The sequence below is a fragment of the Anolis carolinensis genome, chromosome 4 (genome assembly GCF_035594765.1).
Source record: "Anolis carolinensis isolate JA03-04 chromosome 4, rAnoCar3.1.pri, whole genome shotgun sequence".
NCBI lineage: Eukaryota > Metazoa > Chordata > Lepidosauria > Squamata > Dactyloidae > Anolis > Anolis carolinensis.
Window position 1 is genome coordinate 164,909,304 of NC_085844.1, and position 14,014 is coordinate 164,923,317.

Sequence of the window (14,014 nt, forward strand, 5' to 3'; positions counted from 1 at the left end):
TCTCTCTCTCCCCCCCCCCCCCCCCAAGTCTCCTGGTGTGTCATTTCTTCACACCAGGAAGCCTGAAGGAGTGCTTTAATGGTGGCTAGGTATGTTTTTTAAACTTGAAGGTTTGTTTTGGGAGCTTCTGGGTGGTTGTATCCCATCCCAGTAGTTACCAGGATGGCATGTAGCCATCCTCCCCAGGAAAGCCCAGGTTTTGGGTAACTTGTGTAGACAAAAAAAAAATTAAACCTGCTTTGGTGTGGGTTATACCCCTGTCTGGAAGTGCCCTTTCCCTGTTCTGAGTTACATACAAGCTCAACTTTAAAACAAACTGACAGAACCTAGCTTGTTCATAATTTGGGGACTACCTGAACTTTGAAACACCATTGCTGTCGTAGCTCAATGTTATAGGAGTTGTAGTTTTATGGGAGTTTAGTTTTTTGTGCCAAAGAGTGTTGGTGCCTCACTAAACTACAAATCTCAGTATTGAGCCATAGCTCAATGGTATTGAACTTTATTAAATCTACAGTGTAGATGAGTCCAGTTGTGATTAGTCCTAGCCACTGGTTATAAAGAAGGAGGCCTATGTCCTTAAAATATTCCAGAGATTAAACTTGAAACAATTCCTTTGCAAAGCATGTGTGCTATAGCACTGACCTATGTTCTTGTTACACTCTAACCCTTTCACCCCCACACACCAGAGTCCAGTAATCCAATAAAAGAATCTGTATTAAAGAAAATATATATAAAAGGAAAAGGGCAAATCCAAAAGTGTCAGGCTGAATAAAATGCAATACACAAAAGTAGCCAGATTTCAGTAGCAGTAATCCAAAAATGCCAGGTTAGAACAAAAAACCAAGGAATCCAAAGTCACAGAATTAATCCAAAGGTACCGTATATCCATGAACATGAAAACAGGAACTTACCCAAAGTAAATTCTCCACACTAATGGAGAACACACTTGTGATGTGTTCATATTTTCAAAATCCTATCTCAGTTATGAGGTGGTATGGTAATCAGAATGTTATTTAAAAGTTTTGAATATTCTTTTTTAAAAAGAAAGCAGCCAAGCCAAGGCCTCAGTATGAGAAGGCCTCACTGTGAGAGAAGCCTCAGTGTGAGAGAGGCCTCAATAGGAGAAAGCATCTGTGTTAGTAGGCCTCAGTGTGAGGAGTCCTAGTGTAAGAAGCTTCAGTGGGAAAAGTCCAGGTTGAAGGCCTCCAGTGGGAAGGATGCTGTGTGTAAAGCTCCTGTGTAAGTTCGGTGTGAGAGGAGGCTCTGTGAGAGCGAAGCTGTTTATCTGCAAGAGAAAGAAACCCAGCGTGGAAGCAAAGAAGGAAGTATAAAGAACTTTATTTGTGTGATGGAAATCTTGCTTTTGTAAACAGTGCAACCATATTATTTAACTACCAAAAAAAGCCTTCAAATGAAGACATAACATTGTTTTTTTTTCTTTTTATCACTCTTGGCTACTGGTGCCAAACACATTCATGGGGAGGGTCTTTTGTTAATAAGCCCACTCGCTCAACACATATAACACTTTTTGCTATCTCCTATCTTTTTCCTCCTTCCTCTGTTCCCCTTTCCTTTATGTCATAAAACTATGAACATGAAATAAGATATAAAAACAAAAGGGAAGCTCAGATGGTGACCAACGCTGACAAATTAGTGTGTTTAATAACAAGCAGTTGGCAGGACAATTAACATAATTATTTTGATTTTCATCAATATGTGATGATGTAATATAACAACCTCCTTTTCAAATCACAGAATTATTAAGATAATATTATTTAACAGCAAACCATAGAACTGCTGGGATTGTCAAATTTTATAGCCTCTTGCACAATATTATAGGTTTGGAGGGTCATGGGTTTTTGTTCTAATCTCTGTTGTCATCGTCACTGCAGAATTACTGTTAGTGAATGAATTTAACTATATATGCATTTTAAATTTTATAATTCATGGTTTAATAGAGTTTAATTAGAGTTTTAATTAATGCGGTACTGTTTTATTATTTATGGATTCTGTTACTGTTTTATTGAATGTATTTTGGGCAATATAATTGCAGACAGTTGTAAGCCGCCCTGAGTCCCTCCGGGTGAGAAGGGCGGGGTAAAAGTGATGTAAACAAATAAACAAACAAACAAACAAGTCCTCTTCGCAGGCAGTTCCAACCAAACACATTCCCAGCTAAATTTCTTTTTTCAAAAACAGTAGTTTTAAAAAGATAAAAGAAAACTTTCTCTGTCTATTCTTCTACCCATTGAGCATTCAATAGTATCTCTTTTGAACTAAGATTGTAATACACTCTTGTCATTCTAAAACCTTGAGAACAAAGTAAGGTTAAAGAAAAAAGTGATTAACGGCAGGGCAAAGCACTGCTACCACCATTTCATGAACACCCAGTACACCCAGGACCTCACATTGATGAGGTCCCCCATGCTGATTCGCCAGCCTCCATGGTGAATCAACATGGCAACAGGGCAATTCTGGCACCCCACTCTCCACCAGCTGGCAGCAACAGTTCCCCAACATGAGGCTTGTTCTTGTGGTAGCCCGACTGTTCCAAATGGAACACAGGGGGGTTCCCGTGTTGATGGCACAGCGTCTTATCATGCTGCCATCCCAGTTGAGCAATGGAGCCCTGCTGGAAGGGAGGCTATGTTGTGTGATGAGCAGCATGGGACTCTGTCGTTCAACTGGGCGGCAGCATTCTAGATGCTAAAAATTCATCATGTGATGAGGTCATAAGTGGCCGTTGAGCAAAACAGAAGGAGGGGGGAATAAGGAGGAGGAGGAGCATCAGCATCAGCAGCATTCAAATGGTCTGCCAAAACACCTAAATAAAATCAATATAGATTGAAACAAAATAGTACAATTTACAAACACCCCCCCCCCCAAAAAAAACAAAAAAACAAAAACAAAACAATGTTTGGAACATACAACATTATCCAAGGATACAAACCTCAATTGCTAGATTCTTGGATACCATCTGAATCACTAATAGTCCAAAATGTTATAACACTTGCTAAACTATGAAATAGTAATACAACCAGTAACAGCAGTAACAGCAATAATATTTTATTTTAAAACTATAAGAGTACTCTTTTAAAAACATCACTTCACAAATCTCAGTTTCATGTGCTTCCTAACTCCCTAGTCATGTATTTATTTATTTCATTTTATTTCTCTGTCTTATCTACTGTGGGGACATGGATGAATTCCCTCCCAGCTCTTTCATTCTATCTGGTTTTTATTGGTTTACAGTTTTAAGCCTGTGCCTATTTAGCAGATGCAGCTTTAGCTACATGCTGTGTAAATACATTGGATTTCTGCCCACTGAACAGCACTTGGAGACATAGGAAACCTGGTACAAAAATAGTTGACAGCTAGGGTCCCATCTTGGAACAGCAGTGCCTATAACAATTTGTTTCTAGCTTTGGGAAATCTGAATTTTATCCCTAAAGCTTCAGCTCTTGTTGGTTAGATGATGAAGCAAATCCTATTATCTGAATCCTAAAATAATCAGTTCCACCAGTTAAATCAGGAGTGGAATAGTTGTGGCCCTCTGGTTGCTGGTAAAATATTACTTTTATCAGTCTTTGCAATAGATTAGGCTGGCAATAGCTGGTGGAAAATAGAGCCCAGCTAACCTGGAGAGGCAGAGATTCCTCTGATCTGAGCTAAGGAATCATTTCACACAGCTGCCAAAAGGAATATCCCAATAGATGCATCCCTTTCGGACAGAAGTGTACAGTGTTCCCTCGCTACTTCGTGGTTCGCTTATTGTGGATTTGCTGTTTTGCGAATTTTTTTCATACAGCCTGCCTTCCCTTGCAGGCACAAAAGGGCCCAGGCTGAGGCATGCAGCCTGTCCCGGCCTGTCCCACTCAGCTGCCCACAGGCAGCGCCAGTAGGCCCCGCCTGCACCTCATCATCTCAGCGAACAAGAAGGAATACAGTACAGTACATTAAAAGAGGGAGAGAGGAAGGGAGGGATGCTATATTTATTAAAATAAATATAGTGTCCCTACTTTGCGGATTTTCACTTATTGCAGGAGGTCCTGGAACATAAACCGCAAGTTAAGTGAGAGAACACTGTACAGCACTATGGAATTGATAATGGGATAGAATAAACCCTTGTTTATTCAGGATTGTTCATATTATTCAAAATACTATTGAAATTAGAACAATTTATTTTGAAACCTGAAATAAAACATAAACAAGTGTCTGTATCCTTCATTGATAGTAGAAATAAAAAGAGACGATATCAAATAATTATCTCAGCCCCATCATTGTCAGAATTGTTAGAATTTCTTCCTATAGAAAGTTGGATTTTGAACTGTGGTGTTGGAGGAAAATCCTGAGAGTGTCTTGGACTTCAAGAAGATCCAACCAGTCCATACTCCAGGAAATAATGCTAGACTGCTCACTGGAGGAAAGGATATTGGAGGCAATGATGAAGTACTTTGGCCACATAATGAGAAGACAGGGAAGCTTGGAGAAGGGAATGATGCTGGGGAAAACGGAAGGAAAAAAGAAGAGGGGCTGACCAAGGGCAGGGTGGATGGATGGTATCCTTGAAGTGACTGGCTTGACTTTGAAGGAGCTGGGGGTGGTGGCGGTCAACAAGAAGCTCTGGCGTGGGCTGGTCCATGAGGTCACAAAGAGTCAGAGGCAACTGAATGAATAAACAACAAAGAAAGTTGGAATCCACTCTTTGCTAGCTGGCTGAGATCTTTTTGCTTAGAATGTTCTATGCCTCTTAATTTTTTTAAAAATTCCAAATTGTAATCATGTTAATCTGAAACACTATTCAATAGGCTCTTGTAGGAGGAGACTAGAGAAAGAGAACAAAGTTCATGGAATAAGCTTACATAGATATAAGTCTATTTCATCAGATGCATGGAGTGAAGTGCCTAGGTGCAGACCTTTATGAAATGTTCTATATGTGAAAAAGAATAGAAATGAAAAACATGTGGATATGATGAAGTGACAAGTTCATTTTTAACAACAGATTTTTGGGAACAAAAGCAGGAGGAAGAGGTTGCCTGAAGCCAAGGTGAGCAGATAACCATATGAACAGTAGTTATTGAAACATAGTGTGGTGCTGGCTGAAGCCAAATGTCAGAATTTAAAAACAATGTAAAGTCCTATTTCTTCTGGCAGGCCTACCCAGAAGTCTTTAAGCATGAATTTTAAATGCATGTCCTTTGTTTAATCTCTGTTTTGTGTATTTTAATGTGTGCTTTATAGAAATACATTTTAATATGTGTATTTGTAGTATTTTAAAATGATTATGTGATTTAATTATTCTGTAACCTGCCTCAAGCCATGAAGAGAGGTGGGTAATAAATAAAATTATTATTATTATTATTATTATTATTATTATTATTATTATTATTATTATTATTGAAATGGATATGATAAACTGGACTGAAGTATATTCCAATCCTGCTATTTCGCTTTCCAATATTCCTTTGTAGATTTATTTTGTTCAAGGACTGCAATTTGGAGGCCATGACTTTTATTATTCTTCATGTGTGGTGCATTATTGGATTGTGTTGATAAATATGTCCAATTTGTTTTGTAGCTGCAGCTACTAGTGGACTGTTGATGTTTTATATGCCATAGAATCATAGAGTTGGAAGAGACCACAAGGGCAATCTAGCCCAACCCCCGTTACGCAGGAAAAGCACAATTAAAGTATGCCTGAGATATGGCCATCCAACCTCTGTTTAAAAGCTCTTATGGTTAGGAAGTCCACTGTAATGTTTAGGTGGAATCTCTATCACTAAATTCATATGATATGCTTTCCAAACTCAGAGGTGGCTTTCCACAGACTTCCTATAAATGTAGTAAAGGTAAAGGTTTCCCCTGACATTAAGTCCAGTCATATCTGACTCAGGAGTTGGTGCTCATCTCCATTTCTAAGCCAAAGAACTGGCATTGTCCATAGACACCTCCAAGGTCACGTGGCCGGCATGACTGCATGGAGTGCCGTTACCTTCCCTCCAGGGTGGTATCTATTGATCTACTCACATTTGCATGTTTTCAAACTGCTAGGTTGGCAGAAGCTAAAGCTAACAGTCCGCTAACTCACTCCGCTCCCTGGATTCGAACCTGCAAACTTTCGGTCTGCAAGTTCAGCAGCTCAGCGCTTTAACATGCTGCACCACTGGGGGCTCCTCCTATAACTGTAGCCTCTAGTTATTGGCATTCCTTGGTGATAATAAAAAACCTTTTTAAAAAAGAATTAAGTTTTTAGTTGCTTGAGGTTTTTAAACAGAGGCTGATGGCCACTAGTTGGGTGTGTATTCCTGTATGGCAGCAGATTCAGCTGAATGGCTCTTGAAGGCTCTTCTAACTCAATGATTCTATGATCTTGTTTTAACATTGCTATAAATTGCCTTAGGTTCTTTGTTAGGAAAAAGCTGGGCAATGAATTAAACAAACAAATTCAGCAAGAACTAAAAATCACACCATGCTTGTGCAAGATTAGAGCAATTATTGATAATAGCTTCCTGCCATATTGTAAAAAGCCATTTTAAAAGACAAAGTACCGTATATTCTTGAAGATAACCCAAGTTTTAATCTCTTTTTTGGGGGCTGAATAAGCCTCCCTCAGCTTATAATGGGTCCAAGGTTAAACCGGTCAGCGGAGCCTGGAGGCCACAGTTTGTTTTCTTTTCCAAAACCTCCCTCCTCCATTTCTCCTGCCAGTTTGGAGTTATCTTATTTTTTTAAGAAAGAGAGACAAGAAGAGAATGCTTTCAAAAGGGAAAGGAGAGTGAATGAGAGAAGCCCTTGCAAGCCAAGAAGAAGAAAAAGATAGCATGGGTGGAACGGGAAGAAAAAGAGAGATTCTTGCAAATTTGCAGGATTTATTTATCATTACTATTATTGCAAGAACCCTTTGAGTCAAAAGGGAGGGAATGAGGGAAAGGGGACATATTTCATTTCCTCCTCATTTGTAAGGCTCTCTTTCAAACCCACCCAATTTTCTGAACTTGCAGAGGATAATAAATCTAAACTAGGGATATCCTCTTTTTCCCTTCAACTTCCTGGTCAACTTGAGTGTGTTTTATTTCTGGTGGAGAAGAAGCAATATTTATTCCACTCCTCCCCCATATCTGTTTACAAAAGAAAATGAAGCCCTACCTTTGCAAAAGTCAGCAACAGAAGATGTGTATTTCTTTTTTTATTCCTAAGGAAACAAAAATGGGGTGGGGTTTTTTTTTGGGGGGGGGGAGGTTTTATTTATTTATTTATTTATTTACAGTATTTATATTCCGCCCTTCTCACCCCGAAGGGGACTCAGAGCGGATCACATTATAACACACATAGGGCAAACATTCAATGCCCATAAACACATCAAACAGAGACTGAGAGACACACGCAGAGGCAAGTTAACCTTCTTCTGAGGGGATGTTCGATTCTGGCCACAGGGGGGAGCAGCTGCTTCATCATCCACACTGACGGCACTTCCTCATTCCAGGTCGTAAATTAGTTAATCTTGCTCCCCACTTTATAAGTGGTACCTTATCTCCTACTTGATAGATGCAACTATCTTTCGGGTTGTTAGGTCAGCAACGAGCAGGGGCTATTTTTAATTTTTAATTGATGGGTGCTCACCCCGCCATGGGCTGGCCTCGAACTCATGACCTCATGGCCAGAGTGATTTAAGGCAGCTGCTCAACAGCTGCGCCACAGCCCGGCCCCTTTTAAAATCCTTTTCTGGTTACTTTTAGAGTTTGAAAAAGGGAGAAATAAAAGAGGTGAGACAGGGGAGGAGAAAAGAGGCCAAAGGTTTTTTTTTTGGGGGGGGGGGGGGCTTTGCTTGCATTTCTTCCTTGGGCAAATGTATACCCCTGAGCTTGTAAATAATATATAGATGCCCCCCCCCCCTAGAAATACATTAATTTTATATATGAATTTTCCCCTCATAGTTTTCAGGTCTTTGCAAATCCTATATACATATAGATATTTAGAGATTTCCATGTACCTGTATATCTGTATCCATATGTACAGTAGAGTTCCCGTTATCCGACTTCCGTTTATCCTACACATTGTATTATCTGACACACTGCGGGGGGGGGGATGGCAAGGAGGGAAGGGACTTTTGCACCCCATGCATGGAGTAGCATGGAGGAGCCCCTCCAGGGCGTGCAGAGGGGAAGGGCAAATTTGAGAGGCGGCATTTGAGAAACCTTTGAAACTGAGGCTGCAGGAAGGTGCCTCGAGGGAGGCAGGCTCAGAAGGAAGCTTTAATTAAAAATTTCTTCTTCCCATGCCTTCCAAGAGAAGAGGAACATGGAGGAGTTTTCTCTCCCTCGTCCTCCGGCTGCCTCAGGAAGATGCAAAGAAGGAGGAGGCGGAGGGGGAGACAGATGCTGTGGTAGAGGCAGCCATGTGCATGGCGGCGGTGGCAGCTTCCTCCCATGACTCCTCGTGGCGCTGGGCCCTCTTCCACATGGAGCCCACCCCGCTTTGGAACAGCTGGTAGGAGCCTTCAAGCTCTTCAAAGGTAAACAAGGAAGGCGTGGGAAGAAGTAATTTTCCATTAAAGCTTCCTTCTGAGCCTACCTCCCTCGAGGCACTTTCCTGCGGCCTCAGTTTCAAAGGTTTCTCAAATGGCGCCTCTCCTTTTTGCCCTTCCCCTCTGCACCCCCTGGAGGGGCTCCTCCATACATGGGGTGCAAAAGTCCCTTCCCTCCTTGCTAAGCCCCCTATTATCCGTCAGTTTCGGTTATCCAACATTGGGTCCGCCCCTTTATGTCGGATAACTGGAACTCTACTGTATACGTTATTTTATATATGAATTTTCCCCTCACATGTTTGCAAGTCCCTGCAAATCCTATATAGATATAATTATATATAGAGTGATGTCTAGATAGATATATATGAATATAGATATATAGGGCTTGCAAATATTACAGGGGGAAATGCACACACACACATAGAGATATGTCTAGATAGATATAAACATAGATAAATAGGGCTTGCAAATATTGCAGGAGGTAAATGCACATATATAGAAAGAGGATCTGCAAATGTTTCAGGAGGAAATGCATATGTGAAATTAGAATATATAATTATAGATCTATATCTAGCTCTGCATTGTTTATATAGGCATTGAATGTTTGGCTGTTACTATGTTGGAAGCTGGACTGAGTCCCCATTGGGAGAGACAGCAGGATACAAATGAAGTATTATTATTATTATTATTATTATTATTATTATTATTATTATTATTATTGTTATTGTCGATACCATATTGTTTTTGTTGATCCTACTTTTCCACTTACAGAGATAGTTTACTGTTTTTCTTGGAAATACGGTAAGTATTCAAAAACATTTAACCCACTGATGCCTCAATTAACGTAATTTTATTCATATCTATTTTTTATTTTGAAATTTACCAGTAGCTGCTGCATTTCCCACACTCAGCTTATACACAATTCAATAAGTTTCCCTTGGCTTATATTCGGGTTGGCTTATACTGTAGTATATATGGCAACTTGTCTTAAAATGTATAAATTGCAAACTGGTTGAATTCACCTTGTTAGCCAGGACAACTCTGATGCCATTTGCAGGAGGATTATGTGCAAGAGCCCAACGATGCTTGCCCTTCAGCTCTTATTTTATTCAAAATTCAGTTCCTAAAGAAAATTAGTTGTCCACTTTGGCTCTTACAGAAGAGCTGATTTGCATTCCATAGAATCCCTAAAACAGTAAATAATATTAGATAGAGATAGCACAAACAGCACATCAGCAGTATTGCATTGCCCAGTTAATATTTTAGCAGAACAGAATGAAAACCAGAGATGAAAAAGACAGACTTCCTACGTGGTAGGATTACCATACATTGACTGATTGTGAGGCGAACAGCTTGGTGTTTTGTTTTGTTTTGTTTTTGGGTTTTTTTTAAGAATGGAGGACATCATCTGCAACACACTATTTGTGAAGACAGCAATCTCATGACAATTTCAAAATCTTCAAGAGAGCTTTGTAACTTTATCAAAGAAATGCATCAAAGTACTAACTTTGTTCTGCAAAGGGGCGGAGGAAGAGTCTGAAAAGAAATAATCAATAGAAGCCTCAACAAATATAAGATCAGGATAACCATATTGTATCAAAAAGGTACATTTTTATATGCTGTGTGATGTGTGTTTTCCATGACAGTTTGGTCTCAATGGCACAGCAAGAAACAACTTTTCCCTGTGATTTGAGTGACAAGGAATTTGAATGTCACCAGACAAATGCTACCTAAAAAAGACCTGAAAATCACAAAAAACTAGTTAAGCATAAGAACAATATCAAATGTATGTAAGAGCATGGAGGTAATTGGATCCGTATTTATTACCTTAAAATGTGAATTGGCTATTCAATGCCAAATATACTATCAATGAATATGACTTTGATATTGCTATATATCATCCCCTCTGTGCCAATTCCAGAGGAAAATAGGCAGAAACATGAGTTAAAAATGAAGATGGAACAAGATGCTTTGTGGCTCATAATTTACATAAAACTCTAAATGTACTTATAATAATATATGCAATTGAAAAAGAATTGGATGCAACCTTTTGGTCTTCTGCCAGGCTCAGGTGTCTGTGTGAACTTACAAATAGTAATGTTAACTTGATTAAGTTACCTGAGTCAGAATTCAGAATTTGTTCCATTTGCTATGATAAAACAAATACAGCTCTCACGTCAACTTCATCTCACACTTGAATCATGATTCTATTCTGGAAGTAATTATGGTATCAAAAACTCTAGGAGATTATTTTTGTTCCCCAGAGTTATTACGATCATAACATAATGCAACAAAAAAACTATATGCCTTGGTTTATTGTTAGAATGGAGCCCCTGGTGGGCCAATGGGTTAAACCCTTGTGCCAGTAGAACTGCTGACCGAAAGGTCAGCAGTTCAAATCCGGTGAGCGGAGTGAGCTCCTGATTGTTAGCTCTAGCTCCCCATGCAAGGACATGAGAGAAACATCAAACATCCGGGCATCCCCTGGGCAACGTCCTTGCAGATGACCAATTCTCTTACACCAGAAGCACCTTGCAGTTTCTCAAGTCACTCCTGACACACAAAAAACTATTAGAACAAAATGTTCCTTCCACTACTGGACTTAAGAAATTTTTGAAAGGAGAAGAGGGCATTTACAGGGTGAGGGAAACATTTCTGCTGTGACATCTTCCTCTCTTTTCTTCTGAGCACCACCCCCTCCCTCAAAAAAATACCTGATGAATACATCTTCTAGAAAGAACCCTAGTTTAATGTCCACTTAATAAAGAAGTGTGGGAAGAGGATGCTATTTGAAATCTGGGTAGCCACTGCTAGTAAGTACACATTATACTGATTAAATGAAACAATTGTCTGACATGATAGGCAACTTCCTAAGTTCTCATTACATTACTATGTTGTGACATAATAGAATCTAAGGAAGCAACAGGGGACATGTTAAAAACAAGTCCTGAAACATGCATTTCCACTAAGGATTCAAACACCTGTGAAAATTAACTGGCATTTTCTTATCTATCATCACAAGGACAAGCTAAGTTTGGATTTTGCACTTCTTTACACACATCAGCTGATATTTGAATAAAACCTTGTGGAAGGTAAGGCAGAGTCAGGACTCTTCCACACAGGCCCAACACTTGTGATTGGTTTCGCATTAACCTGAGGGTTACAAACAAAGCCTCAGGTCAATCTGGATTCATTCAGAATAAAATGAGATTTCCCAATTTACTCTGGATTTTTAAAACACATGCAAAGATCTGGAACTTATTGCAAGGTCTGGATCTTTTCAAGTGTTCGGCCTGTGAAAATTGACTCTTGGGGCCACCTTCTGTGATACCGGGAGCCAATTCCCATAGCCATCCCTGTTCTTTGGGACTGAGGAAGTGGGATGGTACCCCACCCTCCCCTCCCAGCCCCCCAGTTTCCCCGGGCTTTGGAGAGGAGAAGAGGAACATCCTCTCCCCCTTCTTCAAAGCTCCTGATGTGTCATTTTGATATCTCAGAAGCTTTCTCTAAGTGGCCTGAGGATTTAAAATCCCAGTTCCTCTCAGGATTTTGGCCTGTCTGGAAGGGCCCTGAGGGTAACACAGGAACAAAAAACTTGCAGTGCATGAACACACACATACACATACAGCCTCACTTTCACAGGCTTTGGTCAGCATGTAATTTTATTCATTGTATAACTTCAATCCTTGCTTCTCTTGCAGAGGTTGTGGTAGATACTGAAAGTTTGAAGTCAGCCTATATTTTGTAACCCAAAAGAAAACTGTTTTAATCCTTGAGTACATTGAAACAAAGAAAATATGTCAGGAAGTGACAATTTTTATTGCTGTACTTATTATTTTGATTTCAAGAACCTAATGATACTTCTCTTCTGATGTATTTCCTTCAGCCCTTGCACACTACATTAGGATTCCACTTCATCCGCCATGATGCATCATCCTGTGAAATACTGGAATTTGTTAATTTGATGAAGCACCAGAGCTCTATGGATTGGAATTTGAAAAACCAAAATAGTATTTCCCAGAATTCTGTGTTTTAATTTGTTTATCTTATTTTCTTGTTGTGTTGATAATGTTTATTTTAGCTATTTATACATGTTTTAACTTGCCATATTTTGTTCCTGGTTTTGGGCTTGGCCCCATGTTAGCCACCCTGAATCCCTTCGGGGAGATGGAGATGGGTAGAAAAATAAATTATTATTATTATTATTATTATTATTATTATTATTATTATTATTATATTCTTAACTGAATGCATGGGGGTATTGGGATAACGATACAAAAGGTTTTCTTCCTTTAGATACATTTTGAATTCCCTCTTCATGTGCCTACCCAATGTTCTGTTTCATGTTGTTTCTTCTTCTTCAATCACTCAGTCATTTCTGACTCTTTATGACCTCATGGACCAGTCCACGCCAGAGCTCCCTGTTGGCCGTTGCCGCCCCCAGCTCTTTCAAGGTCAAGCCAGGCACTTCAAGGATACCGTCCATCCATCTTGCCCTTGATCAACTTCTCTTCCTTTTTCCTTCCATTTTCCCCAGCATCATAATCTTTTCCAAGCTTTCCTGTCTTCTCATGATGTGGCAAAAATACTTCATCTTTGCCTCTAATATCCTTCCCTCCAGTGAGCAGCCGGGCATTATTTCCTGGATGATGGACTGGTTGGATCTTCTTGCCGTCCAAGGCACTCTCAGGATTTTTCTCCAGCACCAAAGTTCAAAAGCATCTATCTTCCTTCACTCAGCCTTCCATATGGTCCAGCTCTCACATCCATAGATTACTATGGGAAATATCATTGCTTTAACCTTCGTTGCCAGTGTGATGTCTCTGCTTTCAGTATTTTATCGAGGTTGGCCATTGCTCTCCTCCCAAGAAGTAGTCATCTTCTGATTTCCTGGCTGCAGTCTGCATCTGCAATGATCTTCGTTCCTAGAAATATAAAGTCTGTCGCTGCCTCCACATTTTTCCCCTCTATTTGCCAGTTATCAATCAGTCTGTTTGTCATAATCTTGGTTTTCTTGATGTTTAACTGCAACCCAGCTTTTGCACTTTCTTCTTTCACTTTGGTGATAAGGCTCCTCAGCTCCTACTCACTTTCAGCCATCAGAGTGGTATCATCTGCATACCTAAGGTTGTTAAGGTTTCTTCCAGCAATTTTAACTCCAGCCTTGGATTCAACAAGCCCCGCACATTGCATGATGTGTTCTGCGTACAAGTTGAATAGGTAGGGTGAAAGTATACAGCCCTGCTGTACTCCTTTCCCAATCTTGACCCAGTCTGTTGTTCCGTGGTCTGTTCTTACTGTGGCTACTTGGTCTTTATACAGACTTCTCATGTTGTTTATTTTTTAAAAAAATGCCTTCTGTGTAGCCACTATGTTAACATGCTCCACCCACAAAGTGTCCTTTGTATTCCTTTTTAAGAACTGGAAATCATTGTCAATATTGTTAGGTGTGGAGAGATCAATGGAGTACAGTTGCATTATTGTAAAAAG